This window comes from Sapajus apella, unplaced genomic scaffold, assembly GCF_009761245.1.
Source record: "Sapajus apella isolate SASKATOON/1434 unplaced genomic scaffold, GSC_monkey_1.0 scaffold26, whole genome shotgun sequence".
Classification (NCBI taxonomy): Eukaryota; Metazoa; Chordata; class Mammalia; order Primates; family Cebidae; genus Sapajus; species Sapajus apella.
The window spans coordinates 6,719,151-6,744,695 of NW_022436966.1; the positions used below are offsets into that span (position 1 = coordinate 6,719,151).

General features: G+C 37.6%; 1 long non-coding RNA gene across 1 annotated transcript in view; it reads right to left on the reverse strand.

The window, feature by feature from the left end:
* Nucleotides 1-25,545, reverse strand: part of LOC116560519 — a 50,719-nt gene that overhangs the window by 11,251 nt on the left and 13,923 nt on the right. Inside the window, exon 2 of the long non-coding RNA XR_004272997.1 lies at nucleotides 17,135-17,232. This is a non-coding gene — a long non-coding RNA (uncharacterized LOC116560519). The remainder of the gene's footprint in view (nucleotides 1-17,134; nucleotides 17,233-25,545) is intronic.

Sequence of the window (25,545 nt, forward strand, 5' to 3'; positions counted from 1 at the left end):
TCCCTTGAGTCACCCTGAATTTGCTCTACTGTATCAGAGTTAAATAAATGAATATTGTGTTTCTGATTTTAGTTCACCTTGTGTTTGATCCTTATAATATGCCTTGTAAACCTTCATAAAGGAGAGAGAAACAACACAATTCGAAAGTCATCCAAAGCCAAGCAGATAATGTTTTAAATAAAATTAAGGAGAGTGTCTTTTTATAATATTTAGATTTCAGATTTCTGTCCCCACTGGTTTTTATAATAAATAATTAAGGATACATAAAATATTGGAAATCATCTCTGGTCTTCCAAATTGGAAACTAAGCATACAAACACTTTTATATGCTCATTCCATTGCCCATTGCAAAGATACTCTTCCCTCAAATTAAAGCTTCAACATCGAAGATGACCATTTTTCTTTGGAAATATAAAGTGACATCAACTTTTTTTTAAGACAATTTCTCACTCTGTTGCTCAGGCTGGGATGCAGTTGCACCATCTCTGCTCACTCCACCCTCAACCTCCCGGGCTCAGGTGATCCTCCTACCTCAGCCTCCTGCCATGCCACTACACCCAGCTAAAATTGTATTTTTTGTACAGGCAAGGTTTTGCCATGTTGCCCAGGCTAGTTTCAAACTCGTGGGCTCAAGTGACTCTCCTGACTCCTTCTCTCAGACTGCTGGGATTATAGGTTTGAGCTGCCAGGCCAAGCTGACCTGAGATGGGTAGATCACAAGGTCAGGAGTTCGAGACCAGCTTGGCCAAGATAGTAAAACCCTATCTTTATTTAGCTGGGTGTGGTGGTGCACACCTGTAATCCCAGCTACTCGTAAGGCTGAAGCAGAGAACTGCTTGAACCCAGGAGGCGGAGGTTGCAGCGAGCCAAGATTGAACCACTGCACTCCAGCCTGGGTGACAGAGCAAGATTTCATCTCAAAAAAAAAAAGATATTCTATCATCCTGTGTTCATGGTCATTTAAAAATGAGTTTAGTATTATTTAAACATAAAGAGGGCTGCACCAATCCTGAAAGAAAAGACTATTTAAACAACTCTGATTATTTAAGAAGAAAATGTTGAGTTTATGGCAGAATGGAGAAAACCACCTATAGTGTTGATATGAAGAGATAGGTTTTCCTGAGTTTATAGGGGAGAGATAAGAGTGAGCAGTAGCAGAGGCTCGACTTGACTCAAAGTTCTGTGTTTAAATAGTGAAAAATGTAGTAACTTTGCAATGGTGACAAAACTTGCTTTTTAATTATTCAGATGTAGCAGATTTTTACATCCTACCAGAGTACAGTAGCTATTGATTCAAGCTGAATATTCAACTAGAAACTCTTTATAAAGATTTGCTTTAAAATGTGCTTTATAAATTTGCTACTTCAATTCTGATTTTAAAAATGGCTTCTCTATGCATGCCAACGTTTAGTTAATCAATAGGCCGCTAAAAGTGCAGTTTTGCTCCATGGATTAAGGGTGGCACAAACTCAAGATGGAAAAGTGAGCGTTTATCCAATTTCAGATAGTGTGCCACACTATATAACTGTGTATACTTAAGTTTTCGAATGTATAAAATTCAATTTAAGAAACCATTAATTTCTTTTCTATTTATTTTGTTTGCTTTTGTCCTACTTCAGTGACTTTGAAGGACATGACCTTAAAATATAACTGGTTATTCAGTAGAATCTCTCTCAAACATCTACGTAAGAATTGATGTTTATTTCATAAAATTAATATGTTTTAGCTTTTCTCTGAAGATTTAGAGGAGGATCCAAAATTAATATGTTTCCCTGTGATTTTATTGTTAGAGGAAACCGTCTATTATTTTCAAAAGGAAAAAAAAAATCGGTGTTTCTATATTTTACTTCCAGACTGAATGACCAAAATATTAGACATGTTTGAAATCTCTTAAATATTTGGCACCTTGTAGGTTATTTGCATTTAAAAGGTTTTTCTGTTTTGTTTTTAAAAATAATTTAAAAGTCCGTAGTATCTAGAAACTCTTGTTTAGTCAAACCATCTAAGTTATAGCTTCACTGCTGAGGAATACAGGTTAGGATGGAATGTTGGCATTAGGCTCCAGGAAAACAAGGGCTGGCCATTTTCGCCCTTGGTAGAGAACTCCTGGTCACCTCCCAAGGGGCAAATTGATGTCAAGTTCTGCTGTCTGTCAGGATTAAGTGCCTGTTTGCTTTTTCACTAACATGTGGTTTGAGAACAAAGCAGCTCAAATCTCCTCAGTCCCTAACAAAGCATCTCAAATTGCTGAGTAAAATTCCTTAATCCCCCATCTTAATCTGAAAACACCAGCAGCTCGGGGTAGAACACTGTGGTCTCTTTTTGTACTGCTCTCCACTCCACCCACCCCCCACCTTCCTTCCCCAGCCCTGATCACCTTCTCCTCACTACCACCATGAATATGTGCATTTGGCTCCTCCAGTAAATGGTTCTCCAACAGAATATTATCAAACAGGAAATTCAGGTAACTTGGTCCAAGATCATGCTGGCTCTAGTGATATTAATTCCTTATCAACTTTATTCATTTTAAGAGTAAAGGGAAAACATAAAGACCAAAAAGAGGGATTAATGGACTACCTTCACATAACCTTGAAGGTCTTGTGTATACAAATAGTCTGTCATTAAGTTTAAATGGACAGGTTTTAACTGCTTCTTTGTAATATTTGGAAGCCAAAAGGATATGGAGATTTCAAATACAAATTTAGAATGTTTTTACTAAGGTAAGAGAAGGAAGCAAAACTAACTTCAATGATTGAAACTATGAAATGATCTCTGGTAACATGAGCAAAAGAATCAGCAGTTGGAAAATACTTTCCATTATTTGCACATGTTCATTACATATTAAGGATCAAGACTTTATCCATTGACTAGAGTGGAAAGGCTCCAACATGTTGCTGCCTTAATTTGAAAAATGTTGAACTCCGCAAGTTGAATTATATAAAACCTTACTTTCTCTCAAAATAAAAAAGTATTCCTTATGATTTTAATACTTGATAATATTTTTCCTTACCAATTTTAGTTGAAAATAGTATTGGTAGATTTTTCTTGAGGAGGTTTTTTTGGGGGACAGTTGCCAAATTAAGTTCCAATTTAAGAAAGTGGAAACTCATGGCAGTTATCTTTTTTTCTATTTTTGTATAATAAAGTTGAATAAGATTTGCCATAATAAATAAAATCAGAAAACTCTACTCCTGCACTTTAAAAATTTTATTCAATTGAATGCCACTTTAAAGACAGATCCTGATCTAGTAGGCTCTTGCTGTTTTTTACTCTTTCACAATTTCCCCCCCTTCCTGAAACAAGTGAATAAAACTCAATTCCCCAGTAATCCTGGACTCTCTTTCAGTATGTGTATCTCTGATACATGGTAATAAAGCTTCATAGAGAATGTAAAAAATAGAAAAGCTAAAACTTCCCACCATCTATGAAAATAGCACCCGTGCTACATTTAATAGCATCACTTTCCCCATTTTTCTTCTTGTCATTTTTACTTTCCACAGGGTTGGGTGAAGGAAAAGAGTTGAAGGAGAGGGAGATGCATGCAAACATACTAGTTCCAGCTGAAGCCTTTACTGACAACTGTCTCAGACTTTTTTATTTTAAAAATAAAGTAATTGGAATTCAGATAAAACATAACATTTTTCTCGGTAAATTTATTTATGCTTGTAAAAGCCTAATTTAAATAGTGGAAAAATCCCTCCTCCCAATTCAGAAATGATTATCTTTTACAAATATCAGCTTTTTAAACTCACCACTTTAATGTCAGAAAAAAATGGAAAATCTGGGCAGCTGCTACAGCTCCTAATCCATAAATCCTCAACATGAACCTCTCCACCCCAAACCCAAGATTGGAGGCAATACCCTAGGATGACCTAAATAGACCCATAATCCCAGAAAGGCTTCATGGTACAAGAGGAAGAACATGGACTATAGCCAAACTATCTGTGTTTGACTCCAAGTTCTTCTTTTTCCTGACTGTGTGACCTTGGGAAAATCACTTAACCTTTCTGTGCCTCAATTTTCCTGCAAAATGAGGACAGTATTTGTACCTAATTCATATGAATAATAAATGAGTTAACATTTGTGAAATACAAAACTGTCTGACATTGAGTATATGCTATTAACATATCAATGTTTGACTTTTTTTAAATTTATACCATTCTAAGTTAGTTTAAAAATAAAATATTTTCCCCCCAACTTTGTTGAAAGAAAAAGCACTTTTTATCTTAAGCTGACAGCATAGTAAGAAAAGAAATAACGTGATAAGAAAAGTGTTTCTGTTTGAAGAATATCATGATCAAAACAATTGCAAATAAGTGAAAAACATTTTAACCTTTAAGGATTCAAAACATTTGGAAAAGAATATGATATGTTTCATGTCTTAACAACCAATCTTAGTCATAACCAGTAGTTCTTTGAGAACCTTGATTATTCTAGACAAGTTATTTTGCTAAATAAACTGCTGGATATTTAGGGTACATATACCTTGGCAAATGTTTATTACTAAAAGTTGGACTTGAACAGTTAAATACCATATTTTGGAAAATTTTAATGACCTGAGCTGAGATGCCAAAATGAATATTTTTAGCAGTATATACATATATATGTATATATGTGTATATATACACACACACACACACACACACACTAATGAACATGCTAATTTTAAAAACGGGCTCCTGGGTGAATGTGTTCTAAAAGGTTCTATAAAGTTTTTTACAAGTTGTCTCATATATCCTTCCAGGTGTCATTTAAAGCAGAATTCCTAGTTGCCCCATTGAAATAGTTTAGTTATAAAAACGTTTTCCTGGCCAGGTGCAGTGGCTCTTGCCTATAATCCCAGCACTTTGGGAGGCCGAGGCGGGTGGATCACGAGGTCAAGAGATCAAGACCATCCTGGTCAACATGGTGAAACCCCGTCTCTACCAAAAATACAAAAATTAGCTGGGTATGGTGGCACATGCCTGTAGTCCCAGCTACTCAGGAGGCTGAGGCAGGAGAATTGCTCCAACCCAGGAGGCAGAGGTTGCAGTGAGCGGAGATCACGCCATTGCACTGCAGCCTGGGTAACAACAGTGAAACTTCGTCTCAAAACAAAACCAAAAACAAAACAAAAAAAATTTTCCTTCATTCACTCTTTCAGCGAGTTTTCATTGATTACGTACGTACCTGTGCTAAGCCCAAGGTCAGTTACTGTTATGCAGCAGTGAACAAAACACATGTGATCTATGACTAAGAGGGCATGGCTGACAAGGTTTCCTGCTGGCTTACGTATACCCATATAAAAATGGTGGAAAATCTTCTGTCCTAATCTTACAGCCTGGATTTGTTTTCTCAGCCTCTTCAAAAAATAGGGATATATAAATATATCAAATCATCACATTTAATGTCTTAATTTTATAGTTTTGTTGGTCAATTATATCTCATTAAAGCTTGGGGGGAAGAACAGGACTGTTGACTGTGCAACACAACCTGAGGATAATCAAGACAAATTAAGGGGTCTGGATAATGTTTCAAAACATTAATCTCACTTTAGTATAGGCAAGATTCCCATAGCTAAGCTTGAGTGATAAACAAGGAGAGGGGCCTTTAATATAGGTCAATTTTATCAAGAGTTAGAAGAAAAGATATAGAAAGCCCATGAGTCGTGGCTGCTTAGTATCTCGTTGATCATGGTATCATGGTATCATGAGAGTTTCTGTAAAGAGCAAGATTTGAAATGGGGATGTTACAAACTGCACAAGGACTGCCATTACACAGCAACAGTATTTAAAATGTTTGGAAGAAGCTCAGAACTTTCTGCAGGCCATGACTCTAACACAAGTCACACCACAGCTGAAATTCTTAGACTTTCTCCAGTCATATACTCATGAGGACAGAGCCAAAGGCTCAATTCTCATGCTCACTGGTTTCACCGTATCTTACAAGAATAACTGGTTCCAAACTAGAATGATCTTTCTAAAAAGATGTATTTTCAGTCACAACCAATCAGGGAAAAATGTACCAATGAAGCCACTTAAATATAAATTGATTAATCAGTTAAACTTTTGAAATACATTCCTCAAGGATAGTAGCACTGTGTGTGTGTGTAGAATGCACCAGACAGTGTTCTTTAAGAAAATCGTTTCAATCACGTTTAATTACAAAGCCAAAGGATATCTGAAATAAACCCCGCAAGAAAATAAATATCTTCATAACAAAATGGAAGCCCAGCTAAGACTTGGATTTCTAACTTTTTCTAAAGCTAGTTCGAAGCAGTGAAATCCTGGACCGCTCAAGACTAAGACTACTGCTCACCACTTTATTCACTGTTTAATGGAGTTTCGGTTTTCTATAATGGTTAAAAACCAAGAAAGAGAGAAAAACTGAAAATAAGGTCTAACAATAGGCAATCGGTTATATAGTTATTAAAAATTATGTATATGTTGTTGGATATCGTGGCATATTCTGAAGTATAAAATGCAGGTTGCAAGATGATATGCATAGTATGATTTTGTTTATTTGTAAATGAAATCACATATATTTGTTTTGCATAGGGAACAAATCTGAGAGATAACACAAAAAAAGTTAATAGTGGTTACCTGTTTGGTGGGTTTTTCTTTTTTGTTAGTTTATCTTTTCCTTTCTGTATTTTATTTTTAGACATTTATTGCATAAGGCCACAAAGGCACAGCCAAACTGCGAATTTTAAGCTTTTGTGCCTGGACAGAGGATACTTTCATTAATATCTATTAGATTTCAGTTACACAAAAATCTGCATACAACTGCTAGCCAACAAATCTCAATACATAATTATGTGCATTCTTATATACAGACATACACACAAACATAGAAAAACATAAATTATTAGAATGATTATTAGTAATAGTCACCCATATCTGATCAAAATATCTACATATGATATCATTTATGACTATTGAGTTCCCACACTTCAGGTAGCATGAAAATTACCTGGAAGGCTTGTTTAAACACCAACTTCTGGGTCTACCTCCTGAATTTCTGATTCAGCAGGCCTGATGTGAGGCCTGAGAATTTGCATGTCTAGGTTCCCAGAGGATACTGATCCTGCTGGTCAGAGAACCACTTTGAGAACTATGTACCGACACGTCAACGCCATTTTGCCTGAATGATGAAAATCTGAGGGTGATTTGATACCTGTGTTCCGGTGTGTTCAATTTGACTCTGGGAAGATGGTAAACAGCTGTTCTTTCTCCTCACCAGAGAGAAGAGAGAAAATAGAATTAACCTGAGGCTGAACGATTTAAGTTTGCTCTAGAGGGGAAACATCCTTACATAAGTTTTATTAAGTACTAAGATGGGCTTAGAAAGTTACTAAGAGAAAGTGTTTGCTACCTACCTCCCTGGAGGTTTTTAAGAGTTTGCAGGTCTTACTTGAATAGGGGAAGAAGAGAAAGGACATAAGGCACACCATATTTTCAGGTGGGCCCAGACCCATTTCTCTACCTTTTGGTGGACTGAGAAATCATACTTTATCTTCCTTTGTTCCTCAATCAGAGTAATAAGAAATTTTTCCTCTGTTTTCCCTCACTGCAGAGAGTATTTTAGACTTACATCAGATGGGAATAGTTTAACATATCCCCTTTCCTCAAGACAGAAGAACAGATCAGCCAGGGCATCTTAGCTTCCGACTTTCTGCTCCCCATGCTATAAGGCACCAGATTAAGAGCTTCACATCTATCTCCTTAGAGGAAAAAGCCCAGACATCAACTCAGGAAAACTTACCAGAAGTCTGCTTTCAACATGGGTCCAGAGCTTCCAGAAGAATGAAAACAGATTTGGTTAGCAGCCAACACAACAAATTTTCTTCAGTTTAAACTCTAATCTTAACTCTTTGCCGGCTCAGAATAAAAGACCAGTCACAATCTACAACTCATTCTTCCCCTTCACTCACTAGACATCTAAATTTTTCCAGGGCTCCCATTACGGAATTCGAAAAACTGACACTCACACTCACGTCTGCTGCAAGAGCTGGGACTCTGGCAGCTGAAAGTCCTGGACTCACAGCCCCTGTCACTGTTTCTCACCTGTGTGACCTTCAGCAAGTTACTCATTCCCTCTGTTCTTCCTCTGAAAGATGGAATCAATTATATCTACTACCCTGGGCTTCCTTGAAGACTAAATGAGATGCAGTGTGAGAGGATGTAGCCCAATGCCTGCTCCACAGAAGGGACTCAACAAATGTTAGGTTTTTTTTAAAATTTTAAAAACCCAGTCCCTGAGTCAAAAATCATCTGGACAGAAGCCATCTGATGACTCTTAAGTCTAATCAACATTTGTTACAAAGACAATTTTGTGTTTAAATATGTAGATTTTGTCTATCTCAGATCTTCTCCAAGGTTGATACAACTTTGCTTCAATGAGTGCCTCTGGATTTCCACTGATCTATACAATAGGAAAATCCTCTCATGTACTGGTATATTAATAGGCAAAATTGTTTTGCAGGCAGTTACACAATTAATTCCCAATCAACATTTCCTTTGGAGCCAATTATTTCCTTTAATATATAGTGAGAAAATTGAGAAATATCTTTGGAATCAACACTGATATTCAGATTTCTCTGCTTTGTTGAAAACAGCAAACAATAAGCCTTAACTATTTACAAATTGGGAATTATTCTGATTGTAACTAAATAAATAAAGCAAATAGTTATAAAACAGAAATAATATGATTCTGTATCTCAAAGCATCCCTGAGGATGAAATGTGATAATGCATGCAAAACACTTAGCAGAGCTCATAGTATGTAGTTATCTGTAATTATTGTTATTAGTATGATAGTTTTCATATTTGAGGATGAAAGTCTTCTTCAGATCTAAAAATCAATGCTTAGAAGTAACTTAATCCTGAGGAAAATTCTGTTTCTTTCCATAACTCTGTACACAACACCTTTATAGACTGATAGCCAGAGCCTGTGCAACCACCTCCCCAGAAGACTTCTACTTGTGCTGTGACTTAATTCTTTTTTATCACTTTGTAGGAGTAGGTGTTTATGGTAAATCTCTGAGTGCATTTTTTTCATAATTGATCTATGTGTTTTACATCATCCTTTCCAGCCCACATTTGTGGAAAATGCACATGGAGTCATAGTCATTTAGAACTGAAGCTGCCTTAGAGAACTTCTAATCCATTAGCATAGTTTTGCAGGTGAGAAGACTGAGGTTCAAACATGCTGGGTGATGTTCCAAAGTCCCTAAACCTGCCCTGTCCACTTACAAACTCAGGCCTCCTCCTTCCAATCCCAGAAAATAGGAGATTCGTGCTAAGGAAAACTAATTTAAGGTTTTGAATATCTGTTGAATAGAGAGTGTGTTTTTATTCTCACATTTCCAAGAATTATTATATTTGTGACAGAAACCAACTTTAGGAAATGTCAGTGGAGCAGGGTGGTGGGCTCACATAACATAACCCCAGGATGCATAAAAATTCAGGGCACAAGACCAGGTCTTGTTGTTGGTCTCTTGGCTCTTTCTTTGTAGGTTGACTCATTTTCTCAGGCTGGCCTTCCCTACAAAGCTACCTTAATATAGGAAAAGAATTATAACAATTAGGGCAATGTCCTTCTGAATATGACAGCAACCCACTCGCATGAGCATAACTAAACAGAAGCTTTATTTTTCTCATAACAAGAATTCTGAAATGGAGTAGACCAAGGCTGGTATAGCTACTTAAGCCAGTCATCAATGATCCAGGGCCCTCTCAATCCCTATACCACTGTTCTTAGCAGACTTATGATTAGTCCACGGTGTAAGTTTCAGGCAGAAAATGGAAGAGGAGTAAGGGCAAAAATGACTTGTCAGCTGAGTCTTTTATCAGGACACCAATTGTTCCAGAAGGCCCACACTGCAGACTTCCATTTGTATCCCATTGGCCAGAAATAGGGACATGATCATATGTGGCTCCAGGGGAGTGTGAGGAGATGGATATTTTCCACTGGAAACACTACCACTATTTTTTTAATGGGATTTTCTTCAAAGGGGAAAAGGAGAGAATGGATATTGGATAGGCAACTTATCTGTGCCAAGAACACTTCTCTGTTATTTCCAAATAGACAAATCCTGAAAAGAGCCATTAATTGGCTCTCTTAGTCCCGTCACTCATGCTTGTGACCAGGACAGTGGTGTATTATGATTCACAGACCCAACCAGAACCGCAGGCGGGTTAGGAGGAGAGGAGTCTAAACTAAAGAGGAAGCACAATTGTCAGGTAAAGAAACAGGGTGTTCAGCAGACTAGATAATAAATATGACAGTTCAAATTGCATAAAGTAAAAATATAAGCCAACGATTTGATCAATATTTAAAATACTGATTGAGATCGTGAATTGTGAAAAGGATCAGGAACTTCATCTGATGAGATTCACTACATATCCCAAAGCCATAAGGAACCTGGCAGTAAAAGGCAGAGTCCAAATGTGAAATATGTGAGATTGCATACCCATGTGTCAGGTGCATCATTTTATAGCCTATGGGTGAGTAATAGGCCAAGGCTAGGTATCTGCTGCCTCATCTAGTGATATTGTCTTCAATCATGTTAATTAAATTAATATGATCTGCACTAATGAAAACTGCAAAAACCTATTTTGGTCTCTATCAGCACATACATTTTGATAATTTAGTCCTGTCATACTTGTGTGCCTCTCAATAACAAATTCAATGCTCATAATATCAGGGTAATTTTAAGCATTTTCTATACAAAACTAACAAAGAAAATGACTTGTGAAGTAAATTTCATTTCGGGTGAGCAACAAACCAAATCAAGAATTAGAGATTCATGATGGCTTTATGGATGCTTCCAGTTTTATTCACCTGTCTCTCTTTCTTAACATATATTCTCCTTTGACATGTTCTCTAAATGATTAGCCATCTGAGAAAATATTTAAATGACCATATCATAAGGTAAAAGATTTATGACCTAAATTACATTAAACAAATTCAATATGCTGTGCATATGGAAATGAGAAGCTTTCAGATTATATTTTAGTCATTAAAATGTGCCTTAAAATATTTAGTTTCTGTTTGCAACATTACAATTTCCTTTTCCCTGCTCACCTAATGGCAGATTCTCTGAGTAACCAAGCGAAAACAAATGACTTAGTCCTTGGTTCAGAAAAATAATGGGTTACTAGCATAATTAATTTTATGTTTAATTACTGTAGAATGAAACAATTCAACAATATCCAATCAATCCTTAGAATGACAGAACAGAAGGTCAGCAGTTGCTAAGTCAATTGTTTTGAAAGAGAAATTTATGTCAGGTTCTCTTTTATGTGCTATGGAAAGAAATTGGATAAAAGTGGTCAAGCAAACATTAATTAATTGTATAAATATAATCCAGTTGTCATACTAAATCATAGAAGCAGGGTACAGTTCTCAGAATGGTGGATATGCATCAACAGCAAATTTCAGTGACATGCTAAACCTCACCCACTTTCATGCCATGCACAATCAAAAGGCTTAGGGTAAAATATTAACATCTCTAGAATTATTTTCTAAAGTTTAAGTTGACAACTCCTTGAAAAGATATGGATGATTCCAGTTCATTTTTTTTATGCCCACCCATCAGCCTGAAGGACTGGGTCTAACTGACCGCCCCTTCCTCTCTGCCTTCCCCATCCCATTCCTTGTTGTCCCATTAATAGCAAGAAAGAGAACCCAAATTATTTCACAAGGTGATTCTTCTGGTTGGAGAAGTAACACTTGATGTGAAGAGTAAGACTAGTAGATAGAGAACGAAGTCCACACTACCTTTTGACATTCAAAGAGTTAATTATCCAAGATTTCCTCCAAGCTATAGATTTCCTCAGCATTTAAATACTCTGCTTATTTGACTAAGGAAATTCTAGCTTTTTATCTGTTATAACTGAGGTACCTATATCAATGCAACAGTGTACCTGCCCCAGGACAATCCCTTCTACCTCAATTACAATCCTTTCGGGACATGCCTCCAGAGTATGAAGCAGCAGTCACTCTGCAAGCATGAAGGTGAAAAGCCACATGTGCATCACTCTAGAGTTTTGCCATCATGTCTACCAACCCTTGAAGATAGCTTCAAGAAATGAGTGAAGAAGTCACGCCTTCGGCATTCCTGTTGTTACTGAAAATGAAGAAGAGTTAATTAATGGGATGGGGCAAAAAGTAGAACAAGCTCATTTGCTGAGATTAAAATGAGTAAGGTACTAAAGTTCCTGCTGGGGTTCCTGAACTGAGGGACATAAGGGAAGTCACCTAGGTGCTGGAAATGTTCAGATCTTTTTTTTTTATCTGGAGGCTGGTTATGTAGGGACATTCAGTTGGTGAAAACTCACTAAGCTTATTATTTGCACACTTTTCTTTTTATAGCTTGCCCCCAAGAAGGTACTCAAAACTAAAAATAATAAAGGAAGGCCCTAATTCTCTGACCAAGTGAAGCACCTTCCAGGAGTATGGGACAAAATGTTTCTCCAAGAAGACCTGGGATTTATTATAGACAACTGTGTAGACAAGCCTAGGGTTTGTGTGTGTGTGTGTGAAACAATTAAGGATCTCTGCACATGCTAAATTGATACTCTAGAGTTGTAACCCAATTTAGCTAGGCCGACATGGACATGTGTTTAGTTTGACCATCTGTTACTGATAGGAGCAGTGCAGCACTTTGAAGCTATGTTTTAAGCCCAGAAGTTTCTTGTGAGAGGTCAGAATAACCCTAAACTTTATAGAAAGTATGTATAGCTACCAGGATGTGTCTATATGGAAGGTCCTGTGAACCAGAACAGGTAGGCAGCCATTACAACAACACCAATCCACTTTCTCTAATAACATTAAGTGGTCCTTTGTGGTGTGGTGCACCTGTAGTCCCAGTTACTCTAGCAGCTGAGGTAGGAGGATTGCTTAAGCCCAGGAGATCAAGCCTGCAGTAAACTATTATCATGTCACTACACTTCAGATTGATTGACAGAGTGAAACAGTCTCTAAAAAAATATAAATATGAATATAAATCAAGATGGAGGAAAAAACTTCTAGCTCATTTTAAAATTCAATGGCATCACCAATGAACAAGATATTTTTGTTTTCATTTCAAAATACATTGCATTGTTCATAAGCCTTTTTGTGATTTAATATGGAAGATGATAATATTGTTTTGCTTCTTTAAAAACAAAGTTACTATCCTCTGCAAAGTGAACATAAAAGGTCATAGTTCCCCTCTTCTATTTTGTGCAATAGCTTTTACACTGCTAATGAAAGTACAAGGACATGAAATAAAGTACATAAGATCCATGCAAAGTGTAATTCATGAAATGCAGTTTCTCAATATTTCCTTTAAATGCAACTCTAAAGCAATTATACAGTCACTTTACAAGACCTTAGACGTGTAATTATAGATGAGACATGCACTTGCAACATTGAATTCAACCACATTTTCTTAAACTTGATCTCCAAATGTCCATGGCAGTAATAAAACCATTACATTTTCCCTAGCGAATGTTCATTTTTCTTTCCATTTTTAATTACAACACATTTTGCTTTCAGGAGAATAAGTAAAAGTCTATATTAGAAGAAAATTCAATTATTTGAAAATTATAATTCATTCTCAACATAATGCTGAAAAACATTGTATGCAGAAAGTTTATGTTATTTTTTTCTCTTTTTGAGTGGGGTTGGGATAATTCCTCTGGATTTGGAATTCTAATCTGACAGTTTATATGGAAACAGAATAAAATACTCAACTATTCAATGAGACTGAGGTTTAAAAAAATATGGATAGGTAATACCATATTTCATGTGCCCACCAATTTGAATACAGTAAAATGGGCTGAAATATTTTGGGGAAAAAATGGTCACTATCATGGGTAACATACTTTATAAGAGAGATGCTTGAAGAATACTTTTGCATAAGACATAACCAGCACTTTCTCACTGTGCCTGCAGATCACTGTGACTCAGAGCTCCTGTGCTTTCATTTTTATTGCCCACAAAATTCTGCATAAATGCATAACTACCAAATACAAGGTGAAATTTTTTATTGCATTCTGGATTTTTAAAGATAAGTTTAAAATACATTTTGGAGACTATTGAGGACAGCTGGAATATGAATTTTATATTAGATTATGTTATTGAATTATTAATTTTCTTAGGTGCATGATAATGGTATTTTGGTAATAGAAGAGAATGTCCTGATTCTTAGGGGAGTCATGCTAAGGTATTTAGGAGTGAAGTGTCATGATGCCTGTGATTTACTTTAAAATTATATATGTGTGTGTGTGTGTGTGTGTGTGTGTGTGTACACATGAAAGAGAGAGTGCACACATGACAAAATATTAACAACTAATGAATTCAGGTGAAGAGTAAAAAGGTGTTCATGGCACTATGTTTTCTGCTTTTCCATAGGTTTGAAGATTTCCAAAATAAAAAGTTGGAGGGAACTTGTATAACTGCATGGAAAAGCTATTCCTCTGAACAACAGTGAGGGCATGCAGTTTCTTACTCTTTTTTTCCAGTACGATGTTAATTTTGGTACAAGCTTTTCTGATGCTCTAACAAAATACTTCTGGAAGAATGTCAGGTCAGCAGGCCCTGTTTTAAGTTTATTAACTGATAACCTACTTTCAATGACAAAAGAAAATGTAACCTATGCCTGTTTTAAAGCAATGATTGTCAGCTCCCATGGTCAATATGTCATGCAGGGTGCACTTCATTAGGGAGTGAATTACTTCACTTGTAATCTGAGCTAAATGAACGTCAATGTCAGGTTGCATAAATCACAGGTTAAAATGTATCACTAAGTGCAATCAGATAGCGGACATCACCTTTTGCCCTCCAGAAACACCCCAAATTGGGGTTTACTTTATACAAGTTTTCCAAGTGGCAGATAGAAAATCTCCTTTGTACTACACAGAAGCAACTTTCCTGCCCCTGAAAGGACTTCATGGATTAGGTGTACTGTTTATGTGTCTTATTGCCACATTTTCAATGCTAGTAAAATCTGAAATGAAAACTTCACTGTGTCTGAGGACTCAGTAGCCAGGATAGCAAAGCTTTCAGTTTGATACCCCATGTAATGATGAGAGAAACACCAAAAGCTCCCTGAAAAGGATTCAAACTGGAAAATATATTATTTTGGAAAAACCCCTCTAATGTTCTACACTGTACAGAAAAGGCAAATCTCTTTTAAAGGAAGCCCACTTTATATAAAGCACATCTATTATAATGCATTTTTCCTCGCTCAAGCCAATGAAACACATCTCTATTCTGGTTGCTCTAAACAAGGTAAGTGGATTCAGCAGCTGCATGGATCTAATCAGGTCCAGACGGACCACGTTGATGGTTTGAACAGAAAGGAAGTTTGGTAAAGTGGAAAGAGAACAGACTCCAGGATATGATACGAAATGGGTTTTTACCCCAATGCTGCTACTGGCTGTCTATGCAAGTCTAAGAAAGTCACATATAATTTCTCAGCCTCAGTTTCTTCATCTATAAAATAGGTATGATAATATCAACCTCTCCATATTGTTGCCATGGTTAACAATAATATGTGAAGAAAACACCATGTCAGGTCTTGACACATATCAAGTACACAAAAAAGGAGAACTATTATAAATTGTATAAAAGCAGTAAATTTTATTCTTTTTAGGGGAAAGTGGTTAATATGATTACACCGTCATTTATTACAGACCTACGAATAAAACAAGACTTCCTTTACCCAGTGCTCTTTTAATTGCACCTCAGGTCACACCAAGTCTAACTATACACAAAAGTGTTTGTGTCATGGGATATAAAGTTTCAACCTCTAGTTCTGGCTTATCAAGTATATTTTTCAAAGATATGAATGGTTTTTGATTAAGTAGATCACTCTGATCTTGGTCTCAGCAGATAATTAACGTACATTGGATGAATAGTTCAGTGCACATATTAGCGAATTTGAAGAACTCAATAAAGCATATTATGCACAACATGGAATAAGGTGTAAATCTGGCTTACTATGTCATCTCATCACTATGAACAGCTCAACAAAGACCCAAATGTTCCAACTGGGAAGAATAGCAAGTAATGGTTGAATACCTACTTTGTCTTGTTCCATAAGCCTACTTTTAAGTGAGTGTTCCCAATCTTTGGATGAAGAGAAATAGCTATGCTACATTTCCTAGGAGTTCAGACTGGAGCAGGGGCCCAGCAGTGGCTTCCAGAGATGGGGATCAATCTGATAGCATAATGCGTGAGAGAGAAGTCCCGCAGAGGACAACTGTTGCACCCAGAATACTTCTAGAGAGACTTGTTGGAGATTTACTAGGTAAGGCATTTTACATTGCCTAGGCTGATTTAAACTCCTGGGCTCAAGTAATACTCCCACTATCACTTCCTGAGTAGCTGGAGCTACAGACATGAACCTGCACATCTGGCTCTAGTATTTTTTTAATGAAGATGTTTTGTCTGTGGACCTAATCTCCTTGTAAAGTCTCATCATTTCACCATCTTCATTATCAAACTACTTTTCCTGAAGGAAAATGTCAGCAAGAATAAAACAAGTTGAATTTTCTAGAATATAATTACCAATATTGTTTTGTTTTTCTGTTGGGTTCTCCCTAATATCTGTAAATATGTGAGAATAACATTTTTGAAAATTAATCTTTGCTGTTCTGGCAGAGGGGTTAAATGGGGGAGAAAGGACCCACCCCAGGGCTGGATATGCGGTAGGTTCTCACTAGGTAAGCTGAGCAGGAAAACAGGCTGCAGACTGTCCTTCAGCTTCAAAAGGTAAGGGGCAATAGTCATTATCATCCAACAATTTGAAGAGCTATCTAAAGAGCATCCTTTAGAAAAGCACTCTTGCCATGCAGATTTACATTTTCAATCTTAACCTAAACAATCCTGAAGTTAGCTAGAAGGTCAGAACAGCAGCTAATAAAATCAGCAACTGAATTTAAAATTAAAAACAAAAAAAACATGTGCTTCCCCTCTATAGGACATTTTTTACCTTGCCCTCTCCTTTGGTCACAGCCTGCATAAGATTTTCTTCAGATTTTTCAAAAGTAAAAGTTGGTGTTAAATAAGATGTGAGCATGGGAGGCAGAGATCCACTAGATGTGTTTTTTAAACAGCTTTTTAGATGGGCAAATACGGCAGCTTGATTAAGAGATGCACACCTTCATCATCTGTCATTCGCAAGTCTTTAAGCCCTGAGGGGTCGTTTGTGCCAGATCACGGAAAGAAGTATGCCCCAAGAGACTGAGGACAGCACTACCTGGTAATCAAAAAAGAGAAATGAACATGGCATTGAAGAGACTTAAAGAGGCGGGCACAGAACTCATTTGTTTATCCCCTAATATAAATTTCCTCACAGATCTTGTTCATTTCTGCTATCCTTCTCCCAAGCTGAAAAAGAAATTGCATCATTTCTTTTCCTCTGCCTTTGCAGCTCCATTCTCGTAGGGTGCTCCTTGCATCCTCAAGTGCGCTGGATGTCAGCATCGCCCACAGCTCTAGGCCAGGCCAACATGATCCCCAGAGTAACCTTCACAGGTTTTCATGAGACAAAGGGCTCTTCTCACAGGATCTGAGCTATGGGATCTTAAAAATCCAGAAAGAAATGCAAGCCCTGGACTGAGGTCTGAGAGGTTTGATCTCAGCTCCAGAAGGCCCTGACCCACGTCCAGCTTGCAGCATCCCGTACCAGACTCGGACAAAGTGAAACAACTCAGCAAACCCCATTTATTCATTCTGGTACAGCTGCTCCTAATGGGTTTATGTCCATTGTACTTCGCTTCGTTCCCTTTTAGCAAATTGACTAGAATTCATCATGGTTTTTTCTCTGCTTCTTATTTTGTATTCTACATTGTGTAAAGTGACATTTTTTCTATCTGCACCTGTCCTGATACCTACTCCATAGCAATAGACATAGCAGTCTCAGGAAATATTTCATAAATGAACACAGGAATTACAGAATTCTGAGAAAAGGTGTTACAACAGCATTAATCTAAAATCCTGTGTCCCATATCATTAATTAGGTGGCCATAATGCCATATATTTGTTTTAGAGGGTCAAACTGCCTTCTAATAACAATTCATTGACATTTAAAAGTTGTAAAATCAGAGAACACAGAGAACATGCACTTCTACACCAATTTCACTTTTTTGCCAAAATATTGAGCTTGGCAGTTGGTGAAAATGAATGGATATTAAAACTTTAGAATTTTAATGATCTAGACAATATAAACCAGTCATGATCTTATTTTATTAATTTTTATCTAGTTATTGTAAAACATTTTTGAACATATAAAAATATCTGAATAACAATATACCAAATACATTTGGGTCATGGTCTAGTTTAGAAGATTAAATATCACAAGCATAGTTGTGTATCCTTTCCAAGTGCATTTCACTCCAAGCCCCCAACCAAAGGAAACTCTGATTCCGAATATGAATTTAAATATATATATATATATAGAGAGAGAGAGAGAGACAGAGCTCCACTCTTCTCTCCTAGGCTAGAGTGCAATGGCACAATCTTAGCTCACTGCAACCTCTGCCTCCCCGACTCAAGTGATTCTCCTGCCTCAGACTCCCACGTAGCTGGGATTACAGGCACCCACCACCATGGCCAGCTAATTTTTTGTATTTTTAGTAGAGACTGGGTTTCACCATGTTGACCATGGCTGGTCTCAAACTCCGGATCTCAGGTGATTCACCTGCCTTGGCCGACAGGCAGATCACCTTGGATTACAGGCGTGAGCCACCACACCCAGCCTGAAGCATATTTTTATAGCTTTACATATATGTAAATATCCCTAGACAACACACAGAATCATTTCACATATTTTAAAATTTTGCATCAATGGCATCATATTGTACATATGTAATTTAGTTTTTGTTTTATTGCATACTTTTAAAGATATAGCCATTTCAATACATGTTACTCTAGTTTTTACCTTTTTCACCATCTCATATTATTCCACTATGTAAATATATCACATTCTATTCATCCATTGAGAGCCTGAATTTCAAGAGAGGGGAAAGACTGATGGGGAAGAAAAGAACAGTCAGATAAAACTAACCCTTCCATTTACACACATCATGGCTCCAAGCCATGGGTTGGTTGCCCTAATACTTTTCTCTTTGGTGCTAAGGAATACTGTGTGAATAAGTGGCTAAGAAGAATGGTTAAACAAATTAACAACAGTGTAAGACAAGTGGTGACAGCCATGTGCCACTGACTAATCTCATGCTTCTCCCTGGTAGTAATGGCTTTCTTCACTGCACCAGGGTGCAAAGGAATACCTGCAAAAGGCCATATATCAGCTAACTGGACATCATGCCAAGTCATCCTTCAGAATGCAATTTCTATTTCTCTGGGAAAAACCACTTATTTTATCACTTCATTAAAACTGTATATTTGGAGTTATGCATCCCAGAAACACCTGTAGAATGTGCTTATTTCATGCCATAATCACCTCTCCAGAGAATCCAGGCTTGTGCTATTCAGTAATTGATCAAAAATTGTTCATTTGCCTCTCAAAGACAAGTCCCAAGATGAGCAGTTTTTCTTCCCCTCTGTCCTTGGCGACCTAGCTCTGCCTGTCTTGACATTCAAATCAGTATGTGTGAGAACATGAAAAGAACATGACACTAAAAAAAGGGTCCTGGGAACCTCACCTACTCCAGTGGCGTCTCTCCTACCTGGTGCACTATAAAAACTAACACCTGCATGCCAGATACATACAGCCAAGGATGTGGGACTGCTGCTGCATCTTGCAGCACTTAGAGGGAATTGGGAAAAGGAGCTCCTTGGCTGGTAGCATGAGAAGCTGGAGTAGTAGTGATAGGAACAGTTGTGTGGGTCTGGCCCCCAGGTGTGGGAGTCCGAAATTGATAGGAAGTGTCTGGAGAACAAGGTTACTGGCCAAAATGCTATCAAGTGTAGGTCTGCTGTTGAAACGCAGAGGAAAGAAGAAACCTACTGACATTAATAATGGCGAGTCCCTAAACAAGGAGAGAAATATGACAGGAAATCCACAGTGAGAGCTCAATACAGATCATTCTGCCCTTTAGTTGTACACTTCTCTTTCAGTCATTAGATTCTAATTCATATTTTGAGAAAAGGCTCTTATTCCTGCAAGGCCCCTTAAAAAATCAAGTAAATCTGTGCAATAGAATACTACATAGCAATAAAAAGGCACAACATAGTGTTAGCCAAAACATTATGAACAAACCTCAAAATCATCATACTGATACAAAGAAGAGAGAAACAAAGATTATATATATATATATATATATATATATATATATATATATATATATATGTTTCCATTTACATGAAGTTTGAGAACAGGCAATACTAATCTTTAGTTATAGTTGTTAGAAAGTAATTGTATGTTGATATGGGATGGCAGTTGACACGAAAGTGGAAGGATGAAACTTTATGAATGATATAAATGTCCTATAGATTCTTTTGTGTGGTGGTTACACATGTAACCGTGACTGTCAATATTCATCAAATGGATCTTTAAGATCTGTGTATTTTATTGTAGGTTATTTATAAGGTAACTTATAATGCACTTTTTTAAAAGGTTACATAAAAATAAACATATAAATGAATTATCAAGCCAAAGATGGGTTTGGCTAGGAAAATCTTTCCATAGAAAGTATGGATTCAGAGAGAGGGCAAGATGGCCAACTATATGCAGCCAACTGGAACAGGAAGGCACCCGGGGATGGACAGAGGGAAGGCACAGAAGCTGGGCTGAAGGGAGAGGAAGCTGGGAACCCTGCCCTGGGCTACTGCACACCAGGACTTACTCCTGGCTCCCAATGACTCCTGGCAAGAAGCAATTGGCTCTCACCACAGGGCTCTGGAATCACTGCGGGAGGAGACCCCCTTGACCACCACTTGCGTTGGCAAAGATAGCTGCTTAGAGAAGTGGGAGGAGCAGCAATGATGTGGAACTCAGATGGTCTGGTGCCAGTGCTAAGCAAAGCACAGCCAGGGACAGCCATCCCCCTAGTCTCAACTAGCTCTCATAGGAGACTTTAGCCCTAAGGGAACTGTTGGTCCTGAACTTTGAATATTGGTCGTATCCATCAGACTAGACTAGTCTGATTTGGGCACTCCTTGGTCTGCTGGTCTCTTCTGGGGCCCCAGCCTGGCCTCCTGCTTCCAGGGCAGCCTCAGGTGCCCTGGGAGCCAACACCATAGCTCCTGCACTGGCAACCATGTCTGACCAGTGGACAGCTCCAGCAAGGTGGCCGTCATGCACCAGCCCAACAGCTCCCTCCCCACCCAGCAGCTTCCCCTGTGCCCACAGCAACCAAAATAATTAGTTCCCCTTTTATCTCACTTCATTCTCCATGCTTGCTTATAATTATTCACATTCAATGGGGCATCAAACTTAAAGAATGAGGCACAAAATAAACAGAGTACTCATATTTGCCTTGAGTCTCTCATTTCCAACACAAGTAACATAACATTGTTGCTAATGTTCATAGTAAATCTAATCTGGAATGACATCACTTGAAACCTTTTTACATACATAAAGATAATTCAAGGTTCTGAATATCTGCTTCATGCAGAAAACATTGTGCTAAGTTCACATGGGCCTAATAGAGTATTCTAAGAAAAGCAAGGTACAAAAAGTACTTTGTCCCACATCATTCTGTTATTTAGGGTAAAGAAAATGCTAGAACCCAAGTGTCCAGGCTCTTTTGCCATATTACCAAATATGATGAAACCTTGAGCCAAGGAATAAACATCCATATAAGATTCCAGGCATCAATCAATGGTTGCCTTTCCTGTCTTCCAAAAATTGCATCCCTTTTCTGCAAGAGGCTGGCCTTGTTCATTTTCAGGTGCAAGTTACAGAGAGTGAACAGTTTATCTATGTGATAATAACATGTAGGATAACCCCCAATATCAAGCTCAGGAGGTACTGATAAAAAAGCAAAAGTAAGATAAACAAGGAGTTACACTCAGGAAATCTTGGCAAAGGTGAAAAGAAGTGTGCATGCATCCTTTTATAAGACCCAACACCCAACTTATAGTGTTTTCCACAAGGACACTTCAATAGTCTTTCTTCATTTTACTCATCTAACAAATATTTATACAGTGTCAATTATGGGACATGCCCCTTTTGAGTTGCCATATGTACTGGGGTAAACACACTGGTGCATCATTCTGACCTCTCCCCACATCCACTTCTCCATACTCCATCTCTTCCCCTTAATACAACTTCTGCGATCTCAGTGCAGTTAGCTTCAACCATCTTTTAGTAAGAAAAGGACTTGGATTGACCAATATCCCACTAATTAATAATCTATTAACATGACATTCTCCTCAACACACACACACACACACACACACACACACACACACACACACACACACTTGTATTTTTAAAGCTAATGCATGTTAGCTTAAATGCATCTTCAATTGTCAAATTTCAGGCAGATAACAAAGTAAAATCAAGTTAAAGGTTTGGGTAGTAGCAGTAGGAAACTGGCAAACAGGAGAGTACCCAGGGGTTGGCCCCTGGAAACAGTTTCTAAAATGTGCTTTTCCCTGCTTTTTTCTTTTATTTTTATCTGACGCTACCATTTTAAAAAATCTGCAGGATCTGATGAAAGGGATGAGGGTGGGAATGAAGGTGGAGACATTCGACCCTGTGTAAGATAGAGGGGCAACAACGAATGTGTATGCATCATTTTCAGAGTGGAGATTTTTAGGTTGGAGATTATCCAAATAGAAATGTTTTAAACTTCAATCTCCTAAAAACTTTTCAGGGACTGATTAGTGAGCAAAGAATTTAACACCCTTTATTTTGGAACAAATGTTTATGCATCCCTAATTCATTGGTTGGAATCCTAACCCCCAACGAGACTATGTTTGAAGATGGGATTTTGGGAGATCATCAGGATTAGATGAAGTCATAAGATGAGCACTCCTGATGTGATTAGTGCTCTTATAAGAAAGACACTGGAGAGCTAATGTGCTCCCTCCTCCTCCCCACTCCTCTCTCTACCTCTCTCTCTGTGTGCTCATACAAAAAAGTCATATAAACACACATTCAGATGGTGACTGCCTACAAGCCACGAGAAGAAGCCTCAGAATGAAGCTTACCTTGCTGGAAGCTTGATCTTGGACTTCTCAGTCTCTAGGACTGTAAGAAATAAACCTAGCCTATGGCATTTCATAGCGCAGTCCTAGTTAACTGATACATTCCTACTCTATATTCTCAAATCAGACATAATAATTTGCTATAATTCCTCATATTATTTACCTTCCCCCTTATTCTCTCCTTAGCCAAATCTCTCTCTCTTCTCTTCTCTCTCTCTCTCTCTCTCTCTCTCTCTCTCTCTCTCTCTCTGTCACACACACACACACACACACACACACAAAGAATATAACTACTCAAATATAATCACCAAAATGAAACAAATCTTCAAAGTATGCTAAGCATACTACATACAGCTTGAATTGAAAATGAAGTAGATCAGTCTAAGAATGTTTTTCTGGTTGCTTTCAGTTGTCTTTTATGATGAATCCTTATAAAGCTCATAAAGTTTATGTGGAATAAGGATGTAGCATAAGTGCAAGTACGTGCACACACACACACACCCCGTCATCTTCTCTCATTTAGGATTTACTGAAACTACTGAAGCCCTCTCCAGTATTTTGGTTGGTTCAGTGGGGTTTATTTTTCCTGCAGGGCTTCAAGCATGGTGCTGACTGTCTTACAGTGAGAACCCTGTCCAGCAGTTGCCAGGAGAGCTTAGCTGAGTTAAGCAGCCTGGAGAGTAAGTTCAAAAACTGGGGACTCATTTATCTTCCACAGTAACATACCCTCCAAAACCAACTACAAGCTACTTAACCCATCAAGACTGAGAGCTGCCAAAGCCACTTTCCTCCTGGCACTGTAAATACCTCCATAGTCAAAGTCACAAAGCTTTTCAAGCTGGTGCACTGGTGATTAGTTTAAACTGCTAAAACCCTGATTATCTTTAGATTCCAACTTTTCATTTAAATCACCAGTCGTTCTAGATACATGATGATTAAAGAACTAAAACTGAAGATAAAAAATAAATGAGGAGTCACATTACCATCTTGTTCATGTCTCAGGAGCTTCAGACTTCGGACAATAACATTGCCATCTACCTTCTATTTCCACAGGCTCTCAGAGTGGATGTTAAGTTTTATAATCAAAAAAATTTTTTACTTGAACAGGAATCCAGGGGTTTAACAAACTCTAGAAATGCTAATGTGAATGACCTGATACATTAACGTAGTTAAGAATTCCTCTGCCTTTATTGCCATTCTGAAACATGCCAAACGATGTTTAAAAGGTTGGAATAATGCACTTTTTAATTCTCTCACCATGTGTTTGGAGTCTTAAATCACTGGTGATTGGTTATCTTCATTCCTTCATTTGTTGACATCTTTATTCAGTCAGTCATAAACATTTACTGTTAGCTAAGGAACATGTGCAACAGTATTGATTACAAAGTGTATAATAATATCAAAAACTAGACATAAACAAAATATTGCTCTATACAGAGTAAATGAGGTAAATCACAGTCCATCCTAGCCTGCAGCAGCTAAAAGATGTGAGGTAAATTATATGTCTTTTCATGGAGAAATGTGACTGTTATATGTTTTGGGGCCCAGGGAGAAACAGATTTTAGAATGACATTTCTATTGGGATATTTTTAAATTAACTTGTGTATGCGTGGGTATGTATATTTCTATAAGAGTCTAGAAAATATATGCCATTTTGTTAACAGTGGTAATCTCTGGGGTATTACTGAGTGACATAGTTTTGTGTCATCTGAGTTTCTTACCAACAGAAAATCCATCTCTTCACTACAAAGTTGCATTTCCTTGTTTTCGGAGCCCATGAAAGAATTATACCAGGATCCCTTGCGGTTGGGTGGCATCATAGGATCGGTTCTGTCTAAAGAATTATAAGCGAAAATGGTATGTGTCACTTTTAGGCTAGAACATTTAATTGCTGGTGCAGGATCCCCCTGAGCTCTTTTCTTTTGCCACAAACCCTTGAGATGGTGGCTTAAGTTTGAGACAGCAGCTGCTCCATCAGCCGAGGTTCAGAAATGAGATGTGGATCTGACCTCTCAGCCAATCCCCAGTGAACATTTAATTAAAGCAAAAAATTAACTCTAAACTTTTAAGAATTGGAGAATCTGCTCATAAAGAATGGCCTCGCCTCTCCTGACTAGTACAAGTAAGTATATATTAATTTTTATCTTTAAAATAGAGATGTTGCTTTTCTAAAAAGCAGTATGTGTGAGCCTGTTAATTTTATTCTGATGAGTGAGTCCTCCAATTTTGTTCTTTTTCAGGGTTGAACTAGGTGTTCTGGGTTCCTTGAATTTTCATTTGTATTTTAACATTAGTCATCAACTTTTACCAAAAAAAAAAAAAAAAGGAAGCTGAGATTTAATAGGAATTGTGTGAAGCTGTAGATCAGTTTTGGAAGCATTATCACCTTAGCAATATTATCAGGAGCAGAAAAGATAACTATTGGGCACTCGGTTTAATTAATGAATGATGA